At 46.0% G+C, this 23,340-nt stretch overlaps 1 protein-coding gene across 3 annotated transcripts in view; it reads right to left on the reverse strand.

Annotated features, from left to right (window-relative positions):
• The window catches only part of LOC309534185 (opsin-5-like), a 72,298-nt gene that overhangs the window by 40,783 nt on the left and 8,175 nt on the right, over positions 1-23,340 (reverse strand). Inside the window, exon 1 of one of the 3 annotated variants that reach the window (XM_082226283.1) lies at positions 7,489-7,655. The exons of 1 other annotated variant lie outside the window; for it this stretch is intronic. The gene's annotated coding sequence lies outside the window, so the exon portion shown is untranslated. Of the gene's footprint in view, positions 1-7,452; positions 7,656-23,340 lie in introns of those variants that run through there. One more of the 3 variants, XM_082226282.1, reaches the window with a different exon arrangement.

Here is a 23,340-nt window from a genome sequence, read left to right on the forward strand (position 1 = left end):
TGGCCTGAACCCAAACTGAAAAGGTTTGAGATGATGATGATGATGATGATGATGATGATGATGGAACACAGGAAACTGTTTCTTGCTGACTGAGAGTGTTGATCCTACCTAGTTCAGCTTTCTCTGCACTGAAAGGCAGCAGCTCTCCAAAACTTCAGACCAGAGTTCCTTCCCAGCCCTATGTGGAGACACCAAGGATTGAACCTGGAATCTTTGGTATTCAACGCATGTGCACAACCAATGGGATATGGCCCTTTGCTGAACATTCACTGCCAGTTTTTAGATTTGGGGCATTGTGCTAAAGGAGCTGGAAGTGAAAAGTGGACAGACAGGATTGTCTCCACTGTATTTTCAGGTAACATGTTCACGAAAGAGCAAAGTAACCCAGCAAATCTTTATTAGCAATTTTTTTTTTAAAGAAAGGGATCTTATGACACTGATTTGTTTTCTTGCTAGATCATGACCTCTTGCTGCTCCAACCTTAAGCTGCATTGATTTTTCCAGAGGGCTTGCTGTCATTCAGCTTGGAAAATAGCATTGCCCCTTATGAGAAGCAAGGGAGGAGCTGCCTCTTTCGATTTACACACATTGTACAAAGCAAATAAAAGCAAATAGAACATTGCCACACAGAACCTGCCTTCAAAGGATAGATCAGTGGGACTCGCCATGTGCCCTTCAGATGAAGCTCCATCTGCCAATGACCCTGACCATTGCCCATGCTGGTGGGACTGTAAGGGAGTTGGAGTCAACGTCTGAAAGGTACAATGGCTTGCAGATACGTGACATCATCCATTCATCCAAGTCAGATTGGGAGCTACATCAGAATGGGAACAGCCTAATACTTTGCTGGATCATATATTTTAAGCTAATCAACAAGGTCTCTCCCCGCAACTTACCTCCATGTGCCTACCTTGCCCAACCACCTCTTGAGGGAGTCTGTTCTGCTGTCAAAAAAGCTTTTACTGTTTCCCCCCAAATGTTTAGTTGGAATCTCCTTTCTTGTAACATGAAGCCGTTGGTTTGGGTCCTACTCTCCAGAGCAGGAGGAAACAAGCTTGTGACAGCCCTTCAGATATTAGAAGATGGCTATCATATCTTCTCTTTTACAGGCTAAACATACCCAAGTATCTCAACTGTTCCTTGTAGGCTTGGTTTCCAGACCCTTGATAATCTTGGCTGCCCTCTGCATACATTCCAGCTTGTCAATATCTTTCTTAACTTATGGCACCCAGAACTGGACACAGCATTCCAGGTGTGGTCTGACCAAAGCAGAATAGAGTAGGACTATGATCTCCCTTGATCTGGACACTATGCTTCTGTTGATGCAGCCTAGAATAGCATTTGTTGTTGTTTTTTGCTGCTGCATCACACTGTTGACTCATGTTCAGCTGGTGGTCCACCATGACACCTAGATCCTTTCCCCACATACTACTGGCAAGCCAGGTGCCCCCCCCCCCATCTTATATTTGTGTAGCTGGTTCTTCTTTCCCAAGGGTAGAACATTGCAAATTTGCCCCTGTTCAAATTCATTTTGTTAGTTTTGGCCCAGTTCTCCAATATGTGCAAGTCATCTTGAATCCTGATTCAAGGCTACCCCTCCCAGTTTAGTGGCATCCACAAATTTTATGAGGCTACTTCACAGGGTTGTTTTGAGGAATAAAATGGGAAAGGGGATATCTGTTTGTGCCACTTTGAGCTCCTGGGAGGAGAGGTGGGATATAAATGAAACAAACAAACAAATGCTAGTGTTGTGACTCTGGGTGCATAAAGCATCCTCCTGTGCAATAGTAATAGTAATTTATTATTTGTACCCCACCCATCTGGCTGGGTTTCCCCAGCCACTCCGGGCAGCTTCCAACAAAGATTAAAAAATACATAAAAATGTCACACATTAAAAAACTTCCCTGAACAGGGCTGCCTTCAGATGTCTTTTAAATGTCAGGTAGTTGTTTATCTATTTGACATCTGGTGGGAGGGCGTTCCACAGGGCGGATGCCACTACCGAGAAGGCCCTCTGCCTGGTTCCCTGTAGCTTAGCTTCTCACAGTGAGGGAACCACCAGAAGGCCCTTGGCGCTGGACCTCAGTGTCTGGGCAGAATGATGGGTGTGGAGACACTCCTTCAGGTAGAATCATAGAATCATAGAATCATAGAGTTGGAAGAGACCACAAGGGCCATCGAGTCCAACCCCCTGCCAAGCAGGAAACACCATCAGAGCACTCCTGACATATGGTTGTCAAGCCTCTGCTTAAAGACCTCCAAAGTAGGAGACTCCACCACACTCCTTGGCAGCAAATTCCACTGTCGAACAGCTCTTACTGTCAGGAAGTTCTTCCTAATGTTTAGGTGGAACTTCCTGACAGTAAGAGCTGTTCGACAGTGGAATTTGCTGCCAAGGAGGTATACTGGGCCAAGGCTGTTTAGGACTTTAAAGGTCAACACCAACACTTTGAATTGTGCTCGGAAACGTACTGGGAGCCAATGTAGGTCTTTCAGGTTATATGGTCTCAGCGGCTGCCCTCAGTCACCAGTCTAGCTGCCGCATTCTGGATTAGTTGTAGTTTCCGGGTCACCTTCAAAGGTAGCCCCACATAGAGCGCATTGCAGTAGTCCAAGGGAGTAGACAGGGAGTAGTAGTAGACAGCCCCTTCATGGATCACTGCCTTGCCGTGGCGAAGGGGCTTGAAGAACTCAGAGAAGCTATGAACTACGCCGAGCAGGGCACCCAAGATGAACAGGTCATAGTGGAGAGTTTTGACCAAACGTGATCCACCTGGAGTAGGAATCGGCAAGCCACTCCAGTATCCCTGCCAAGAAAACTCCATGGACAAAGACAACAGGCATATAAAAGTTATGACACTGGAAGATGAGCCCCTCAGGTCGGAAGGTGTCCAACATGCTACTGGGGAAGAGCGGAGGACAAGTACAAGTAGATCCAGAGCTGATGAAGCGGCTGGGCCAAAGCCGAAAGGACGCTCAGTTGTGGATATGCATGGAAGCGAAAGGAAAGTCCAATGCTGTAAAGAAAAATATTGCATAGGAACCTGGAATGTAAGAACCATGAACCTGGGTAAGTTGGATGTGGTCAAAAATGAGATGGCAAGAATAAATATTGACATCCTGGGCATCAGTGAGCTAAAATGGACGGGAATGGGCGAATTCAGTTCGGATGACTACCATATCTACTACTGTGGGCAAGAAACCCGTAAGAGAAATGGAGTGGCCCTCATAGTCAACAAAAGAGTGGCGAAAGCTGTACTGGGATGCAGTCTCAAAAATGATAGAATGATCTCGATACGAATCCAAGGCAGACCTTTTAACATCACAGTAATCCAAGTTTATGCACCAACTACTGGTGCTGAAGAAACTGAAATTGACCAGTTCTATGAAGACTTACAAAACCTTATCGAAGTGACACCAAAGAAGGATGTTCTGCTCATTATAGGGGATTGGAATGCTAAAGTAGGGAATCAAGAGATAAAAGGAACAACTGGCAAGTTTGGCCTTGGAGATCAAAACGAAGCAGGGCAAAGGCTAATAGAGTTCTGTCAAGAGAACAAGCTGGTCATCACAAACACGCTTTTCCAACAACACAAGAGACGACTCTACACATGGACATCCCCAGACGGGCAACATCGAAATCAGATTGATTATATTCTCTGCAGCCAAAGATGGAGAAGCTCTATACAGTCAGCAAAAACAAGACCTGGAGCTGACTGTGGCTCAGATCATCAGCTCCTTATAGCAAAATTCAAGCTTAAACTGAAGAAAGTAGGAAAAACCACTGGACAGGTAAGATACAATCTAAACCAAATCCCTTATGAATACACAGTGGAAGTGAGGAACAGGTTTAAGGATTTAGATTTGCTGGACAGAGTGCCTGAAGAACTATGGATGGAGGCTCGCAACATTATACAGGAGGCAGCAACTAAAACCATCCCAATGAAAAAGAAATGCAAGAAAGCAAAGTGGCTGTCCAACGAGGCCTTACAAATAGCGGAGGAGAGAAGGCAAGCAAAATGCGAGGGAGATAGTGAAAGATACAGGAAATTGAATGCAGATTTCCAAAGAACAGCAAGGAGAGACAAGAAGGCCTTCTTAAACGAGCAATGCAAAGAAATAGAGGAAAGCAACAGAATGGGAAGAACCAGAGATCTGTTCAAGAAAATCGGAAATATGAAAGGAACATTTCGTACAAAGATTACCATAATAAAGGACAAAAGTGGTAAAGATCTAACTGAAGCAGAAGACATCAAGAAGAGGTGGCAAGAATACACAGAGGAATTATACCAGAAAGATATGGATGTCTCGTACACCCCAGGTAGTGTGGTTGCTGACCTTGAGCCAGACATCCTGGAGAGTGAAGTCAAATGGGCCTTAGAAAGCACTGCAAATAACAAGGCCAGTGGAAGTGATGGTATTCCAGCTGAACTGTTTAAAATTTTAAAAGATGATGCTGTTAAGGTGCTACACTCAATATGCCAGCAAGTTTGGAAAACTCAGCAGTGGCCAGAGGATTGGAGAAGATCAGTCTACATCCCAATCCCAAAGAAAGGCAGTGCCAAAGAATGCTCCAACTACCGCACAATTTCACTCATTTCACATGCTAGCAAGGTTATGCTTAAAATTCTACAAGGAAGGCTCAAGCAGTATGTGGACCGAGAACTCCCAGAAGTGCAAGCTGGATTTAGAAGAGGCAGAGGAACCAGAGACCAAATTGCAAACATGCGCTGGATTATGGAGAAAGCTAGAGAGTTCCAGAAAGACATCTACTTCTGCTTCATTGACTATGCAAAAGCCTTTGACTGTGTTGACCACAGCAAACTATGGCAAGTTCTTAAAGAAATGGGAGTGCCTGATCACCTCATCTGTCTCCTGCGAAATCTCTATGTGGGACAAGAAGCTACAGTTAGAACTGGATATGGAACAACTGATTGGTTCCAAATTGGGAAAGGAGTACGGCAAGGCTGTATATTGTCTCCCTGCTTATTTAACTTATATGCGGAATTCATCATGCGAAAGGCTGGGCTGGATGAATCCCAAGCCGGAATTAAGATTGCCGGAAGAAATATCAACAACCTCAGATATGCAGATGACACAACCTTGATGGCAGAAAGTGAAGAGGAATTAAAGAACCTTTTAATGAGGGTGAAAGAGGAGAGCGCAAAATATGGTCTGAAGCTCAACATCAAAAAAACGAAGATCATGGCCACTGGGCCCATCACCTCCTGGCAAATAGATGGGGAAGAAATGGAGGCAGTGAGAGATTTTACTTTCTTGGGCTCCATGATCAGTGTAGATGGTGACAGCAGTCACGAAATTAAAAGACGCCTGCTCCTTGGGAGAAAGGCGATGGCAAGCCTAGACAACATCTTAAAAAGCAGAGACATCACCTTGCCAACAAAGGTCCGTATAGTAAAAGCCATGGTTTTCCCAGTAGTGATGTATGGAAGTGAGAGCTGGACCATAAAGAAGGCTGATCGCCGAAGAATTGATGCTTTTGAATTATGGTGCTGGAGGAGACTCTTGAGAGTCCCATGGACTGCAAGAAGATCAAACCTCTCCATTCTGAAGGAAATCAGCCCTGAGTGCTCACTGGAAGGACAGATCGTGAAGCTGAGGCTCCAATACTTTGGCCACCTCATGAGAAGAGAGGACTCCCTGGAAAAGACCCTGATGTTGGGAAAGATGGAGGGCACAAGGAGAAGGGGACGACAGAGAATGAGATGGTTGGATGGTGTTCTTGAAGCTACTAGCATGAGTTTGATCAAACTGCGGGAGGCAGTGGAGGACAGAAGTGCCTGGCGTGCTCTGGTCCATGGGGTCACGAAGAGTCGGACACGACTAAACGACTAAACAACAACAACAAGTAGTAGACAGGGAGGAGTAGACAGGGAGTAGACAGGGAGACAGAAGGGAGGCAGACAGACAAGCATATGCACCACACAGAGACACACATCTATCTTTTATGACAATACTATTACAGAACATCAATGTCATGATACTATGGGTGATGTTAGGTCATCCAGAACATCTGGGGTTACATTCGCCATCTTCCAAAGTGATATATGCCATCATCTGCCAGCAATACCTTTCTGTATAGAAGAAATGGGACAATCTCTATGCAAAAGAATTCACACAAGACTCTGTTGTCGTTTTACTTGAGAGTAAATCCAATTGAACGAAGCAGGACTTACAAACACACGCACAACTATGCATTACTCACACATGCGTAAGATGCATAATATGACTCATGGCTTGGTAAGAATTGATATGCAGTGTCAGGGACCAGAAGAAATCTACTTTTCAGAGAAATTTCGATTCAGATCTCTGCCTAACCACCAAGTGCTCTCAGCAACGGTGGGCATCTCATAATTTCTCAGCCCAGCTGACTTCATAGGCTCGCTGCAAGGATAAAGTGGGATAAGCTATGTCTGTTTCCTTGAAATCTTTGCAGGTCAGTAAGGGTACAAACACGATAAATAATGAAACACAAACAGCTGCAGTTCAGCATTCAAATCAACAGTTTGGCATGTACATGTTCAGCATGCAACCACTTCCAGATACCTTCGCCTGCATCTGTCATTTCGCTGGCCAAGACTTGTAATTATCCTCAGCACTAATAAACTGGCATTATAAATGTGCAAAGAACAGAAAACCACAGGTCTCTCTCTGCATCCCACCAAGGAGGAACAATGGGATTAGCCACTACCCAAACAGCCATTTATTCCACTCAACCCCCTCCCCCCGCCTGCTTTTTCATGTAATAGGTACTTTACAGTTAATATACATGTAGCTAATATCCTCTTTTACTGCCCTGTTTTATGGCTGCTGTTTTGTTTGTTCAGCTGCAGTTATTTTGGCATTAGATTACTTGCTAGTGATAATCCATCCCATTGCATTATGCTTGAATATATCCGTTTTGGGGACTGGTTCGTTTAACTGTATTGATTTCGAGAATGTTATTAATTTGCAAGGCTTCTCTGAAACTCATCCCTCTGATCTCTGCCCCCTGACCCCCACCACTTCGTCTTAATTGCCTGGAATGCAGTGGAAGATATTCATGCCACAAAGCGGGTATTTCCTTCCTCTCAAATCTTTTCCTAAATGTGTGGGATTTTGTGTGCGTGCCTATATCCATACTTTCATTATTTAGAAGCCAGTATACCCTCTGCCCACTCAGTGACATTTGGTAGTAATGGAGGAAAATTCCTGGCCTTCCTTCAGCAATTGTAAACACAGCATAATTAATTTTTATATAATAAGCTGACAGCCTTTGAAAGAGTGCAGAAGTTGGAAAAAAAAAATCTCTTCGTGAGCTTTGCCCATGTGACAAACGTTGTTTGCACACAAAGAAAATGATCAAACCTCACGTCAGACACATGAATTTGCATATATTGGTTTCTAGCATTTGCTAAGTAATCAAGGAGAGCTGCGTGCTTTCACACCTACACCAGGCAAAGTGCACTGCGGAATCCTCTGACTCACTCAGATTTCACCTCTGCAATCGAGCGCTTGTTTTCCATAAATGATGCCTGGGTCACGATCCATCAAAGCGTTAGGCAATGTTTGCTATTTGCCCTGATGAGCTGCATTTCTCTTTGTCAGGGTCAGCTCGAAATTTGAGGGGGCCCTCAGCAAAGTGTCCACTGGTGAGTCCCAGCGGCGTAGCGTGAGTTGTCAGCACCCGGGGCAACGCAAGTAATTTGCGCCCCCTAACCCGGGGCAAGGCAAGTAATTTGCGCCCCCCCAACCCCTAACCTGCGAGTTGCCGCTGGCGCTGCCGCGCAAACAACGCTGCTTGCCCGGAGGAGGATGGAGGCAGAAGCAGCCGCCGCCTGTGGCTGGGCCGAGGGGATGGCGGCAGCGGCAGGGTGCAGAGGCTGCCCGTGCCTGGCCAGGCGTCAGTGGCGGCGTCGGCGCTGCTGCAGCGGCTGCTCCTCCTGCGAGCAGTGAGCGGAGCGCAGCCACAGCGACGGCAGGGGGCGCGCGCGCTAGGGCGCAAGGCTGGCGGTGGTGGCGGGGAGCCCGGCGGAGGAAGGAACTTGTCCCTTCCCTCTGGACTCGCGCCCCCCCAGATGTTGCGCCCGGTGCGGCTGGCACCCCTGGCACCCCCCACGCTACACCACTGGTGGGTCCCCAGCTGCAGACTTCCCTAGGGGCAGAAGTATGGGCAGATATCAGCCACCATTTCCCATTTCCCACAATGCTTCTGATGTGGTGACACTCCAGGGCATTGTGGGAACTTTGGGCAGCTTGTGCACAGTGACGGTGGGTGGGGCCCAAGTGTTTAAGGTGCTGGTTCCTGTGTGCCTATTATCTACCCAGTAGTGAGCACAACTCCAGGTCTGTAGTGGTTTCTGCTGCTTGACAGAGAATTTCCATAAAGACCAACTCAACGTTCTGAAAATACCTCTCATTGACAAGTTATATAAGAGTTTCTTCCACTCCAGCATGGATCCCCCAAACCAATCATTTATGCCTTGGCCAAACAGCACATGCCTTCCTTTCCTCCGGTTCTCTTTCCTAAAACTTTCATCAAGGGCTGCACAGTCTTTCCATAATGAACAGCACTTCTCTCCTATTGTAAAAAACCAAAACAGCACTGAGCAGATAGCCCTCCTGTAGGAAGGCTGTCGTTGTTCCTGTCCATCTCTTGGAGACACCAGATAGGGTATTGCATGACTGCATGGGATCAGCGCCAGGCCTAAAATAAACAAGAATAATCCAGGGAGCTGGTTGCCATTTGGAAAGGCCCTAAAAACAGCTTTTAATCCATAATATATCGCTTCAATCATTGTTATGCATGGCAGCAAGTGAAAAGGGGGGGGCGGGGTTGAGAGAGATGGGGAAACCTGGCATTCATTCTAATCAATGTCACTTTATTATTCGGCTTAAACATGTGGGGAAGTGGAAAATCTGATGTAAGCATCATTTGCGGAAAACCTGGCAGCAGCAGACCCAAAGAAGGCTGTTCATGTCTCTTTAATGGTTGTGTTGGCAGCGAGGGCTACAGCAATTATTGCTGCTCTCATGAGTAAGACGCAGCTATTAAAAGCACCAATGCACCCTTCCAGACCAAACATTGGCAAGCCTGTTCCATTCAGATGCATGAGGTTTACAAAGACTCTGTGTCCTCTGTTGCAGCATTGGATATTTTACTCTAAACCATGGGAAACAAATTGTGGAAAATGATGCAGAGACAACACATTTCCACTCTTATAAAAGCCATGCACTCAGTTCCCCCAGGTCAGTGGTTTTCAACCAGTGCGCCATGGCACCCTGGGGTGCCTTGGATGTTGGTGCCGTGGGAAACACTGGCCTCTGTCCCTCTTTCCCTCCCTCCTCTGATGTCCTCTTGTGTCTCTGCCTCCCAAAGGCTTGCAGAGCTGTTTGTCTCAGCAGCCCTGGCTACAAGCTCCCCAGGTGAAGGGTGCCTCTGGGGCTGGCCAGGGGGTGCTTCCCAGGCCCCTGTGGGGCAGCGTGAGGAGGCACCTCTCTTTGGGGCAGGGGAGGCAGCTTAGAGACATGGGCTGCCCAGAGGATTCCTAAGGAGAGGAGAGAGGAGAGGAGGCTGAGGGAACACTCCACAAGGGAGGGTGTTCAAAAAAGGGTGAGAGGCTGCCAGCTCTGCAGGGAAGAGGGGGTATAACTGGGCTCCTGAGCCCCATAGGGGTGCCGCAGAAATAATGTAGTTGGTCAAGGGAGCAGTGGACTCACAAAGGTTGAAAACCTCTGCCCTAGGTACCAAATGTGGCTCACACATGGGTGCAGAAACTGGTAAGAGTTTGACTGACATTCTGGATTATAAAATAAATCATTGTTATTTGAAGTTTACTCATACATCTGGTGTATTTTTTTATTGTGTAATTATTGTTTCCTTATTTGCTAGTTTTCCTTTGAGTACTTGCATTTTCAATGTAAAAACAAATAAATCCTAGTTTATTATAAAAAAAAGAAATTGGACGGGCAGTTTGGATACGCACAATCCTCTCTTGACCTAAGAAACCCCCATATTAAGCTTGCCAGATTGCAAACCAGAGAAGGTGCAAGCAGGACTCAGCTTTCGTCCCTCTTGATAGGCATAAGAAGTAGGTGGGTAAGAGAACTGGTGAATAAATAAGGCTGTAGGTGCTGCTGATCCATAATATCCTGCAGCACTGCCATTTTTGGAAGGTAGCACAGAAACTCCGGGTAGCAGCCTGACCACCATATCCCCTGAGGAGCCTGAACTGGGTGCTAGGACTGTGTCAGTCATACCACAAAACCAGAGCAACACATCTCTTGGCCCAGCCGATTCTTCCGTTTGTGTTTGTGTGTACCTTTGGACAGCACTTAAAGTGCTAGCAGCTAGGCAAATGATAAAGATGCAGGAGTCGAGGTTTTGCTTCTTTCTTGTGTGAACAAGCACGCCACCTCCGACATTCCCCACCAGCCCCTTTGCTGGTGACAGCAAAGCAAACAGTTTAATAGCCGCAGCTTGTTGAGCAACAGACTGGCCCATTTTTCTTCTCCGTTGCCCCCATTTGTCTCCCAAAGAAGCGGATGAAATTGTTCCTGGGCAACAGGTAGGAATGTTTCCATTGTACTTAACCCAGACTCCTGCCTCTGTTGTTTTTAAAAATGAAATTTCATTGTGACACAGACAAGCTATTGACTTTGAGACGTGAGCCAACTGCAAATGAGCCGCCTGCTTTCGCAACAAGTTTGCTTCATGAAGCAATTTGACTCTCTTTCCCCTTGCCCGGCGCTCCATTTTGATTGAAACTGGGCCGGTGCTTTTCCTTTTTGCAGTGTCCATTCCCTCCTGCCCCAAATCAGCCAGAACTGCTGGATGAATCTGTAGCCTCCCTCTTCCACGCACCCCAGATCAGCCTGAACCCCTTCATCCACCACTTATCTCTCTTGGGGCTCATCTTCTTGTCCCAATGCTTTCCCCCCCTGGAAAACCTGATCTTTACCACTGAATTGGAGGAAATGTCATTTAACAACAACCCTACAATTCGGGGTCAACTATTGAGGCAACTGTGGGTGCAAGGGTTCCTGGTACCCACAAAGTGTCAGGAGTGTGTGCAGGAGCCAGGCCCTGAGACCAGTAGGACTTTGCAGGCCTGGGGGCTTTGTTCTGAAGAGGCAAGGTGTGGCCTCACAGATGAGGCCACTTGGTAACTCAAAGCACCTGGTGGCAAGAGCCAGGAAGGGGTATAAGGTCTGCATTTCCCTTTGGCTCTTTGCCACAGCAACGCGTTCCCTGCCTTGCTGCAGTTGGCTCCTTGCTTCTTGATCCTTGGACCCTTGACTTCATGACTCCTTGCGTCCTGACCCTTGGCTTCTTGACTCCCGGCTCTCTGACTCTTGGATCCTTGGCTTCCTGACTCTTGGCTTCTGGACTCCCGTTCCTGCTCCCACCCTGCCATCTTGCCCTCGGTCCCGACATCCCCAGCCAGGACTTTGACTGCTCGTGAACCAGACCGTGACACAAAGGCTCTGAACTACCACCCCATTCGCTGCCCTCCTGGTCGCAAAGCGGTGAGGGTAATTATTTAAGCATGGATCCTGCCTGGAAAGAATGGAGGAGAAAGGTAAGTGTGGATAAGCCCACACAGGAACAGAGTGATTTTATTTTTGGTTAAAAAAAATACTGGCAAGTCCATTTGTACCTCAAGCGATCCTGGAGCACACTTCTTGGATCACATAATGCCATGGGGGGAAACAACAGTCCAAAACAGCTTCTGTTCTCCTGGCATCAAGGCTGGGGACAGCTTCCAAGTAGAACTGTCACAGAGGAACAATTGCTAGGGCCTTTGCACAGATTTTTGGAGGCTGGGAGCTGAATTCAATATGATGTTAAATGCATCTTTGCGTTTGAAGTGCGAGTGATTAAGAATACAGATAGCCTCAATTGGGAGGCAGCTGAGAATTATAAGGATCACAGCATGCATGGACGGAGAATGTAAGCCTTTTGCCAAGTAACCCTGAAGCTCGTGTTTGCATCAGAAGGAAATCTTCCATTGGCACGTCCAAAGCAAATACCTGCTTCAAAAGGAGGGCTTTTCCTCAGAACCACAGCTGAGGAGAAAAGAGTTAAAGTTCCCTTCCTCGCCTGATGTGATGCCAATAATTATAAGCACCCCTCCCCTGGTAATTTTCTGGTGCTATTTGAATTGTTAAAACACCGGCATGTTAAATGCAAAGCTGTGCAGTCTGGCTGTGTTGTTTATTTAAAGTACTGATAACCCACCTGTCTACTATGGGATAGCCAGCCTCATGTAACCAACATGCTTATTATAATTAATGCATGAAGGGGTTAATACCATAGAGTAAGCTGGCCTGCCAGGCTTAGCTATGTCCACTTCCCCTTACTTTGGGAAGAAATGGGTAATCAAGTCTATTGTTTTTCCCAGTGTGAAGAGGCTTACAAGCCTCTCTTGAGTTCCTGTACCAATAATTTAGGAACTTTCACCACTTTGCAACAAAGTAAAGTTTTACTCCCTATGCAAATTTTCTGACTGATGTAAGAAAATGCACATGAACCTGACCTCTCAAGAGTTTGTATCTAAAATTTTAACTTACCAAATGTGTGGTCTTTTCCTATGCTGGGGGAAGATGGAAGTTTTGGAACTTATAAGGGCGTATTTTCAAAGATCTAGAAGCCTATATTTCCACACTTTGCTGCATGTTTTGTGATTTTAAATCTCTGCTGGGATTCTCTCACTAAAGGGTACTTTCCCCAAACTTGGGTCTTGGCATCCAATATTTCCCTTTCCTATATATCCCCCCCCTTACACCAACATCCACCTGTATTTCCAAGGCAACTTAAGAAGCAGTTTAAATCATACAAAGAACAAACTCCTAAATCAAGCAATCAAGGCATCAGCAGCAGGAGCAGGTAGCAATCAGTGACATTCTTTATGCTTAAAACGCATTAAAAATTTAAAAAATCGAAAGCTAAAAAGCCCTAACCTGGGGTGTTCAAGGGCCAGACAAGAGTGGGGTGGAAGGCCACATTCAGTAATAGAGCTGAGGTTTCCCACCCCTATGTTAAACAGAACTGTATTGTCCAGTAGGGCCTCTGTGGTGTTGCACCCATATTTGAGAAATGCTTTCATTGTTGGCTCCAGATTTTGGGAGGGGGTGGCCACTGGGTGAGGTGTCCTCAGTGAACTCCCTCCCTAAGTGGCTCCACCTCCCTAAGCAGATCCCTTCCTAAGTGGATCCACCTCCTCATCACTGCCTATTCACCCGCCCTCTCTTGCACCCAGTCCAATCCACTGCATAGAAGGAAGTCAAGACAAGTAGAGGCTGCTTCTTGCTTCTCCTTACTCTTGTCACTGCTTGTATAAGTGAACAAGAAGGAAGAAAGACGAAGGCTGGGTGGGGCGTTGGGGCACCCACCTGAGAGGGAGGTGGGTATCAGTAGGTGCCCACTGGTGCCAGCACTTGGGGCTAGGTCATGGAGGATGTGCCAGTGTTGGTGCTCTTATTTTTCTTATCTTAAATCCAGTTCTCCACATTTCTCAAGAAAAAAGTGCACTTCCACCTGCTTTGCTGGACATTTGGGATATGTGATTCCTATTCCGCCCCCGCCCCCCCAGCATTTGGGCACACTATTATTATTATTATTTGTTTTATTTGGTGTGTGTTTGTTGGTACCCTTAACAAATATGAAAGCTGCAAAATATCCTTATGACTGCCTCTCTTTTTGTCATGTTATATTTTCTAATTTTTTGCTTTTCTAAACACTTTATCTGAATGTGTGTGTGTGTGTGTGTGTGTGTGTGTGTGTGTGTGTGTTTAAAAAGGCAAACTAATATACCCGTTTTCCCAAGCAAACTTTCCTAATATAATGCAGTGTTGTATGTTAGTTTAACCAATATGTTCATTGTTTTGTCCACTTTCCCCTAAAGCTTACTTTTCTGTAAACATTGTTGGGTTGGAGAACAGCACTGCAAAATTGGGATAAGTGTGAATTGTGAACAATGGTTGTGTTTTTGTCTCAGAAAGTGTGAATTTGACAGGTTTTGGATTTAAATCCCAACTGCAGCGATTTTCTTCCTCATCCTTATCTGGGGCCATCCCTGAATATTTTCCCCACAACATTAGCTCATAGAATAACAGTATACATATATATATGGTTTCATATAAATGCATATACTGTGTGATCTCGTGCATATATTTTGCAATTCAGAACTGAAAAAGCCAGAGACATTCCCTATGGATGCTAGAAACTCGTAGAGATAAAGTTTCAAGGACCTCTGCTGTCTTAAGAGAAGAAAAGCGAGCACTAACCCATTTGACAAAGGTTTCCTTTCCCCAGAATGGTAATTAATCTTTGGAGGTAAGTGGGTTTTAGGAAAGAACAGCCTATAAGCTTGTGCTTTAAATAGGCTTTCCATACCCATTCAAACAGACCTGAAACAAATAGTTCAGCAGCCCCACCAGATAGATCATATTTACATTTTCTTGATTAATTTCTGGGCACCTACTTTGATCCTTTATGAATATGTCCCTCATTCATTTCTCTCTCTCCCTCAGCTTGCTTCTCTTGCGATATGGTAGCACATGACCTGGTTACGTGATGGAATCAAGTCATTATCATTTATATTTGTCATTTCTCATACCATTGTTCTGCTGGGTTTCACCTTTTATGCACTTGGGGCATGATCCAGATCTGGTCACGTACAGTTAACAGGCAGTGTAGTGTTGCACTTGGAGTTGTGTTTCTCAGTCTGGAGACCACCCAATGCTGTTGGACAACAACTCCCATACTCCTTGCCTGTTGGCCATGTTGACTAGGGCTGATGGAAGTAGGAGTCCAATGGCATCTGAAGGCTTGAAGAAGGTTGGGTTAGAGCAGGCATAGGCAGACTCCAGATGTTTGGGACTACAGTTCCCATCATCCCTAGGTAACATGACCAGTGGTCAGGGATGATGGGAATTGTAGTCCAAAACATCTGGAGGGCCGAAGTTTGCCTATGCTTGGGTTAGGGTGTTTGATTAGAACCTAGGAAACCTTGGTTCAAATCCCCATTCAACTACAAAGTCTACTGACCTTGCGCCAACTGCTCCATTTCAGCCTAGCCAGGAGAAAGCTGCAGGGCAAATGGAAAACCACTTGGACTCTTGCTTAGAAAGCATGAGCAGAAAACCTCCCAGACTTGTGCTTTCTAGACACAAAGCAAGCGGAAGTGTGGACAAGCCCTCAGTGTGCCACTGAAGCAAGAAGAGGAGGAGGAGGAGTTTGGAGTTGATATCCCGCTTTATCACCACCCAAAGGAGTCTTAAAGCAGCTAACATTCTCCTTTCCCTTCCTCCCCCACAACAAACACCCTGTGAGGTGAGTGGGGCTGAGAGACTTCAGAGAAGTGTGACTGGCCCAAGGTCACCCAGCAGCTGCATGTGGAGGAGCAGGGAATCAAACCTGGTTCACCAGATTACTAGACTACCGCTCTTAACCACTACACCACACTGGCACAGCCCTGCCCTGCCTATTTGTTCCCCTTAATTCTCTCAACAGGCCAGGAAGCAAAGAAGGCAGGCAAACAAATCATGGCAGGTAATGGAAGCATAATGGTATGTTCAGCCTGGAAAAGAGGAGACTGAGAGGCGATACGATAGCCATCTTCAAATATCTTAAGGGTTGTCACATGGAAGAGGAAGCATGCTTGTTTTCTCCTGCTCTGGAGGGTAGGACTCGAACCAATGGATCCAAGCGACAAGAAAGGAGATTCCGACTAAACATTCGAAAAATATTTCTGACAGTAAGAGCTGTTCGGCCATGGAACAAACTCTCACGAGAGGTGGTGGACTCTCATTCCTTTTTAAGCAGAGGTTGGATGGCCATCTGTCGTGGATGCTTTAGCTGAGATTCCTTCGTTGCAGGGGGTTGGATGAGATGAGCCTTGGGGTTCCTTCCAACTCCAAGATTCTATGACCATCTGCTAATAATTGCTGGAGTTCAATCCACTGCTGAAAAGAACAAGTATGGAGCTCAGTTGGCAACCAACAGCAGAGGAGTCCAGGTGTGTGGTACAGCCAGAAGAGAGGGGGTGGGACAAAACAAAGAGAAAAGACCAGTGTGCGTGTGTGTGTGTGTGCGTGTGTGCATGGAGAGAGAGAGAGAGAGAGAGAGAGAGAGAGAGAGAATGAATGGCTGGCTTGCCTCTCAGTTCATCAGTGTACTAAAATAAGGTTGCTCTCTTTTGAACTGGTCCCTGCAGCTATTCCTTTAATAGTCATTTGATCTGCTGCTAGTGGGCCAGGTGACTTCTAGCTCCACACCACAAAAAGCTGGCCCTGCTGAGTTCTGCACGTCAAACCCCTGTGAGGAGCAAGTCAGGTTGCTTGTTCATGTGGTTTCTGTCCAGCTGGCATCCGAGGACTGAAAGATCAAATGGGAATATCAGTGTGACAGCCCTGTCCGAGAGCTTGCTCTCATCATGTTGGGGGTAACTTTACCCTGAGCAGATCTCTTGCTCCAGAAAGTGGGCTCCATCTCAGGTAGGCAGATGCAGAAGGAAAAAAAGCAGACTGCCTTCACCTATAATAGTGGCATAGAAGGAGGCCTTTTAGCAGGTGGTAGCTTTGGGGCTTTCCCAGTAGTGATGTCTGGAAGTGAAAGCTGGATCATAAAGAAGGCTGATTGCCGAAGAACTGATGCTTTTGAATTATGGTGCTGGAGAGACTCTTGAGTACCATGGACTGCAAGAAGATCAAACCTCTCCGTTCGGAAAGAAATCAGCCCTGAGTGCTCACTAGAAGGACAGATCCTGAAGCTGAGGCTCCAATACTTTGGCCACCTCATGAGAAGAGAAGACTCCCCGGAAAAGACCCTGATGTTGGGAAAGATGGAGGGCACAAGGAGAAGGGGACGACAGAGGACGAGATGATTGGACAGTGTTCTCGAAGCTACCAGCATGAGTTTGACCAAACTGTGGGAGGTAGTGGAAGACAGGAGTGCCAGGCGTGCTCTGGTCCATGGGGTCACGAAGAGTTGGACACGACTAAACGACAACAGATTTGGGGAAGGGCTGCAGCTCAGTGGTAGACATTCCCAGGTGGAACATCTGCATGCAGACATTCCCAGGTTCCAGAGAGAGACTCCCTGTTGGAAACCAGTCAGTGTAGACAACGCTGAGCTAGCTGGAGCAATGGTCTGACTCGGTGTAAGTCTGCTTCTTATTTTCCTAGGTGTAGCTTGTCATGCGAGCTACATCTGCTGAAATCCCATCTCATGCACGACTACTAAAAGTCCTTATTTGCATCTAGCCAGAAAAGCTCCAGGACAATTGTTATTGTAGCTGGATAATCTATAATATTGGGTCGTTAAATTTGGCTAGTCCATTGAGTTAAATATGACGATAACTTTGCTTGTGAATGCTGTAAAGGAAAACTGTTATGCAGCCTGGTTTTTATTATCTGAAACCTACCACTTTTATGACCTGAAACAAAAGTTTTTACTGCAAACACTTAACTCTATTTTTCAGCCCTCTCTCTGACATTTTTGCATCGCCTGACCTCAAAATGAGAAATACCACAAAATGTTTCCCAGAGGCAAGTGGCAGATCTTTAAAATCTAGTTATATCTAACTTAAGCCAGACTTTCTCACTGCAGGAACTTGCTCGCCTCAAGCCAGAGTCAAACATTTGCTTGTTTTTGAAAGCAACTTCCCCCAGGCCAGAAACGATGGTTTGATTGTAGATGCTTATGTGCAGCTACCTATTTGAATTCAGGATCTATCTTCTATTTGTATTAAGGATGGGAGAGAAATTGGATCCAGTTGGCATTTTAAAGGCAAACCTATCTAATCTGCACTTTCTGAAAAATACAGAAACACTCATTCTTCAAACTTACACTGTTTTGAATTTTGCAATATCGTTCTCAGATTAGATAATGCATGCAAAATTGTGTGTGCATGAAATGCATTTTAGTGAAAATAACAAATAAAAATGAATTGCAGTATTAGGAAAAAATGTGAATTAAAAAATAAATTCACGCTTAAATGATGGTGAATTTTCACAAGGATGTTGCATCATGGACCACTGAACTTGATTGAAAAAAAATTGAGAAACTGAGACAAACTGAAATGGACAGGTTCACCAGTCCCTACATGTGATGATCACATCTGGCTCATGTATTTGTATAAACTTTCACCTTCAACAGAACTTCAGCTAGCAGGAACACAAAAAGGGAGGAACAACGAAAATGGTCCTCTGGTCCTCCTTCCTCCTCCCACACGGAGGTCAGGCTCAAGGAGGCTCTGGAATGCAAGCTCTTTGTTGCTGCCTTATATTAACTAGCTAGAGCCTCCTAACCGGTGCGTGGAGAAAGGCGCTTGCGAGCATCATTCTCTTTTGATGTTTCCATAATTGTCAGGATGAAGAAGCTGCTTTGCAGTGTTTAATTTTACAGCTAATGAAAATCCAGTCTCCGTGTGCTCTATATGATGAATGTCTAAGGGAGCTCACCTCTTGCTTCTTTTTGTGTCTGGCTGATTTAAATTGATGCTAAGTTTAAACTTATTAGACCATCGCTAGGTCATTAGATATACCGTACGCTGGAAGCACAAGGGCTCAAACCAAAATAACTGTGCAATCCCGAAGTATGAAATTGCCAGGTAGGTTTGCTCAAGTTGGTTCAAGCCCTCAAATCCCTAGCAGAGAGAATAACAGAGTTGGAAGGAACCACAGGGGCCATCTAGTCCAGCCCCCTGCAATGCAGGAATCTTGCTCTGAGCTATCCCAAATAAGGACATATTTAGCAGTCTGAGGGTTGATCATTATAGCACATTCAGCAGGTCTTAAATTTACTCTATGCTATCCCCAGTTAAATGAAGTCTCTGGATTAAAAAGAAGTCAGGGCTCCTGCACCTTTAATTTCAGCAGGTATAGGCTTCATATAAGCATAGGTTTAAAGCACATGGCACCTGTGAAAAAGAACCCTGGGAACTATAGTTTACCCCTCACAGAGCTGCGGTTCCCAGCACCTTTAGCAAACTAAAGTTTCCATAAGAATCATATTGAGTCAGACAATAGGTTCAGCTATCTCAGTCCTGGCAGCACTGACTGGCAGTAGTTGCCCCTTCTTTACTTAGTTTTCAGGGAAATTGCAATTTTCAACTGACAAATCAGACATTCTGGACATACGGCAGCCCTGCTATAGATGCTTAGGTGTGAACCTGGGAACTTCTGCATGCAAAGCAGATGATCTACAGCTCTTCCCCCAGGATCCTCTGAGGGAAGCCATGTGCTTAAAATGCATAGTGCAAGGGCAGCTGTAGCCTGCCCTGCAACCCGCACCTGCTGAAACCCTCTATTCTACATCCCTGTTAAAGATGCCCTGGCCTCTTTTGCATCTCAGGTAGCAGAACAGAGAAAGAACTCAACCTGAGATCATAAGGAGTTTCTGCTGGTTGAGTGGCCAATTCTGGGTTAGATGAACCAATTGTCTAACTCCGAGCAAGGCAGCTCTGCAGTGGTGCAGTTAAGTCACCTTAGACTCTGGACATCAGAGTCTCTTTACATTGCAATGCAGGGGATGTGGCTGAACTACAACTCCCATCATCCCTGGCCACTGACCATGCTTGCTGGGGCAGATGGGACATTCAGCAACATCTGGAGGGCCAAAGGTTCTCGTCCCCCTCTGGTAATGTGCATTACTTCAAAGGGTGGTCAGCAGAGCAAGCTGTGTTGGGGGGGCTTTGGGGGGGCTTTCTAGCCCATTCTCTGAGTTGTGCCCCAGACATCTGCTCCCAAGCCCTGCCCTGCCAGCCCCACTGCAGCTTCACCTGTTCATTTCATGCTTAGTGACCCAGAGACCAAGTCAGAGAAATCAAACTTCCTACAAGCATTGAGAACTATTCAAAGGAGAGGAAATTGAGGTTTCCAGGAACTCAACAAAAGACTTAGCACAACAAATCCATTAGATCGGGGATGGGGAACTACAGCAGGGGGCAAATATGGCCCTCCGTTCCTCAGTATCTGGCCCTCAGAACCCTCCCAGGCCCAACCTATGCCTCTGGGCTTTGTTAACCCTGTTTTGCACTCCAACTGTTTTTGCCTAGTTTTAATGTACCCTCACATTAATGCCTCTTGCTCACCTAGATGAAGGATAGAGAAACGTGCACGCAAAAAACCAGACCCTACTGTGCAATGGAGACATTTGCATTCCTTTCTCCACCCACTTTGCCCTCTGGCCCCTCCCATCCCTGGCATGTGGCCCTCGGAAAGTTGACCAGAGTGGAAGGTTCCCCTAGGGCTGAGCATTCCATCCCCTTGGAATGTTCCTGCAAGCTCTCTCAACAGAGCAAGCCCTCTATAGCGGAGGTGGGGCAAGAGTTATATTACCCCAAGATCCACCAACTGGAACCAGCCACAGAAGGCATCCACTTAGAAGTAAAGAACTCAGAGCCCCGGAGTTTGCTTTGGCAGTAGGTCTAAGCAGAACTCAGACCTTTCTACACACACCCCCCACTCTTGGGTAACTCCTCCCCTTGCTTTCTTCCTTTAATTGTTTTTATTCAAGATTTTCTTGGGTTACAAAAGTACATACATTGTCTATTTTCAGATCATAACGTCCTTTCTACATATCAGTTATATTCGATGTGAGATTTTAATGTTGCATACAGTATAAGTTTGGGGGTGATGAAAGGAGGGGAGGTATCCATGATATACAAAATACTACTCCAGAAACCCACAACCTCCCTCTTCTCAGTCCAAAATAACGATGGGAGCTATGAAATAAACCCTACCCAATGGACTAAACTGTGGTCTAAACCAGAGGTATCATTTGAGTAGGGGAAGGAAGTTATTTGGGATCCAGTAATCTTTGATGACCAACTTCAGATCACCCAGAGATGAGTTGATTCTGATTTGCCTTCTTCCCAGCTCTGCATTATTATTATTTTTTGCTTTCACTAGGAGCAACCCTCTGTAGGTGAAGGACCTCAGGTGCAACAGATGTGGAGAGGTGTGTTTTATGCCTCTTGGCAACAAAAGACAAGACTGTGGTCCATCACATTGCTCATTGCTCTCTTATGTTTGTTTCCTGCTTCTCCTCCAGGCAGCTTGACTCAGGTTCCCAGGCAGCCTTCCATGGAGGCATTGACCAGGCAGCAATCTGCTTAGCTTCATCAGGTTACAGCATCATATGTCTTCAGCCCATGCTGTGCCGCAGGCTCACAATGGAAAGGTGTTCTAAGGACTCGGCCATATTTGCTGCAGACCTCGGTGCAATAAATAAACAAAACCTGCAGCCTCATTACCCTAATTGGACCTAACCTTTATTTAGTTCTACTCTGGTAATTTCTGAGTTCTCCAGTTATTGGGAGCTGTGTTTTATTCTTCCTTGAAACCACGGCACAGAACAGGAGGCAAGTTGTATGTCTGCGCACTAATTCAGAAAACATTTTCTATTTAACAAAGGAGGAAAGGGGGAAAGCAGGGATCTCCCGAGGCAGAAAAATCCAGAATGGTACCTTACCACTCATTCATTCATACGGCGCACACAGGCTGAGGGACAATTATTCCTGAGCAAAGGCACATCGAGGAGAAGGGAAACTGCAAGAGCTTTAAAAACTGTCCCTTGCACCGAGTGTTAAAAGGCATTTGATCTGTGGCGATAAACTGCTCTGTGCTGAGAAAAAAAGTCACCTTCTAATGTCTGCAGAACAAGCGGGGGCTTAAAGGAAGAGCACAATAGCCCATTTTAAAGGTTGCCTTCCTAGTGCTATGGCCTCACTCTTGCTCAGCTCCCAGTCATTTCAGCAGGGCTTACAGAAGACAACATCTTACAGCCTTGTGCCCCATGGGTCAGATCCATCTGTTCTCAAGTATTCCGCTGCCCTCAAGTCTGTCTTTCAAAATCTGCTGCTGGACCACCTCTCTGCCTACCCATCCACTTAGAGCACGAAGAGATGTTTCTTAAAAAGGTAAAGGGACCCCTGACCATTAGGTCCAGTCATGACCGACTCTGGGGTTGTGGCGCTCATCTCGCTTTATTGGCCGAGGGAGCCAGTGTACAGCTTCCTGGTCATGTAGTCAGCATGACTAAGTCACTTCTGGCGAACCAGAGCAGCGCACAGAAACACCATTTACCTTCCTGCCAGAGCAGTACCTATTTATCTACTTGCACTTTGACGTGCTTTCAAACTGCTAGGTTGGCAGGAGCAGGGACTGAGCAATGAGCGCTCACCCCGTCGCGGGGATTCGAACCGCCGACCTTCTGATCGGCAAGCCCTAGGCTCTGTGGTTTATCCACATAAATTATTGTGACACTTTGGAATTTTCTTCTAGGTAAATCTCTCTCTCTCCCCCCCCCCCTCTTCCGTCCAAGTTGCCATTTAAACCTTTGATTCAAAGCAACAAGTGTTGAAGGGGTTGGGGGCAGGGAGGGAGTAGTATAGCTGTAAAACCAGGCAGGCCAAAAAAGAAATCCAGGAGATGAAGTTTTATTTCTGATAGATTACGTCAGATGTGTCCGTTTTTATGGTTATGCCGAAGCCATTTGTAAGGCGTTCATCTATCACTTCAGCTATTATAATGAAAGGCATGTCTGGATCAGAGTGATAGATGTGCTGCTATCATTAACAGTAAGGTACGCTTACTGCAAGTGGTTGTGCAGAAACAAGGAGATTTGTCAATTTTTTTCCATTGAAGGGAGACCATAAACCAGGTCCTTTAAATTCACCTTGCACTGGACACAGGTACATCTAAGGAAGTTACAGTAATATTGCTGGAGAAATGGTTAAAATAAAATAAAAAAGCATTTGTGAATTTAATGTGCCAATTCTGCTTTGTGGTGGGTTTTTTTAAATATATAATTTTATTTTAATATAGCAGAAGCCACAGGGTTTTGCTTTTGAGGGTGGGGAGGGGGCTGTTGTTTGTTTGTTTTAAAGAGCTCATCCCACCTTCAGATTCAACTCCTGCGGAAATCTGCCCTGAGAAATAAAATGGGGCACAGCCCTTTGGAGAAACCTGACCTTGATGTTAGCACGAAGTAATGGGAACAGAGGATATGGTCATGAGGTCTTAGGTCAATGTGCGTCCTGACGCCATTGAAGCAGATAGATCCAAATGTCATGGGTTTATTTTCTTCCATAAATAGCACGGCACGGTTCTGCTGCTGCTGCGATGTGATACAGCATTGCCTGTGTACCAACCTCAGAGCTTCAGAGGGAGGTGCTTGGTGGATCCCAGAGTCTTGCGCAATAGTCACAATTGTCTTCTGAGCCAGGGTGTCTGGAGTGTCAGACGGGGAGGCTGTGGAAACCAGGGTTCAAATCCCCACTCAGTCATGAAACTCTCTAGGTGAACTCTTAGGCCAGACACTATCTGTAA

This window comes from Podarcis vaucheri (assembly GCF_965113315.1).
Source record: "Podarcis vaucheri genome assembly, chromosome: 6".
Taxonomy (NCBI): Eukaryota; Metazoa; Chordata; class Lepidosauria; order Squamata; family Lacertidae; genus Podarcis; species Podarcis vaucheri.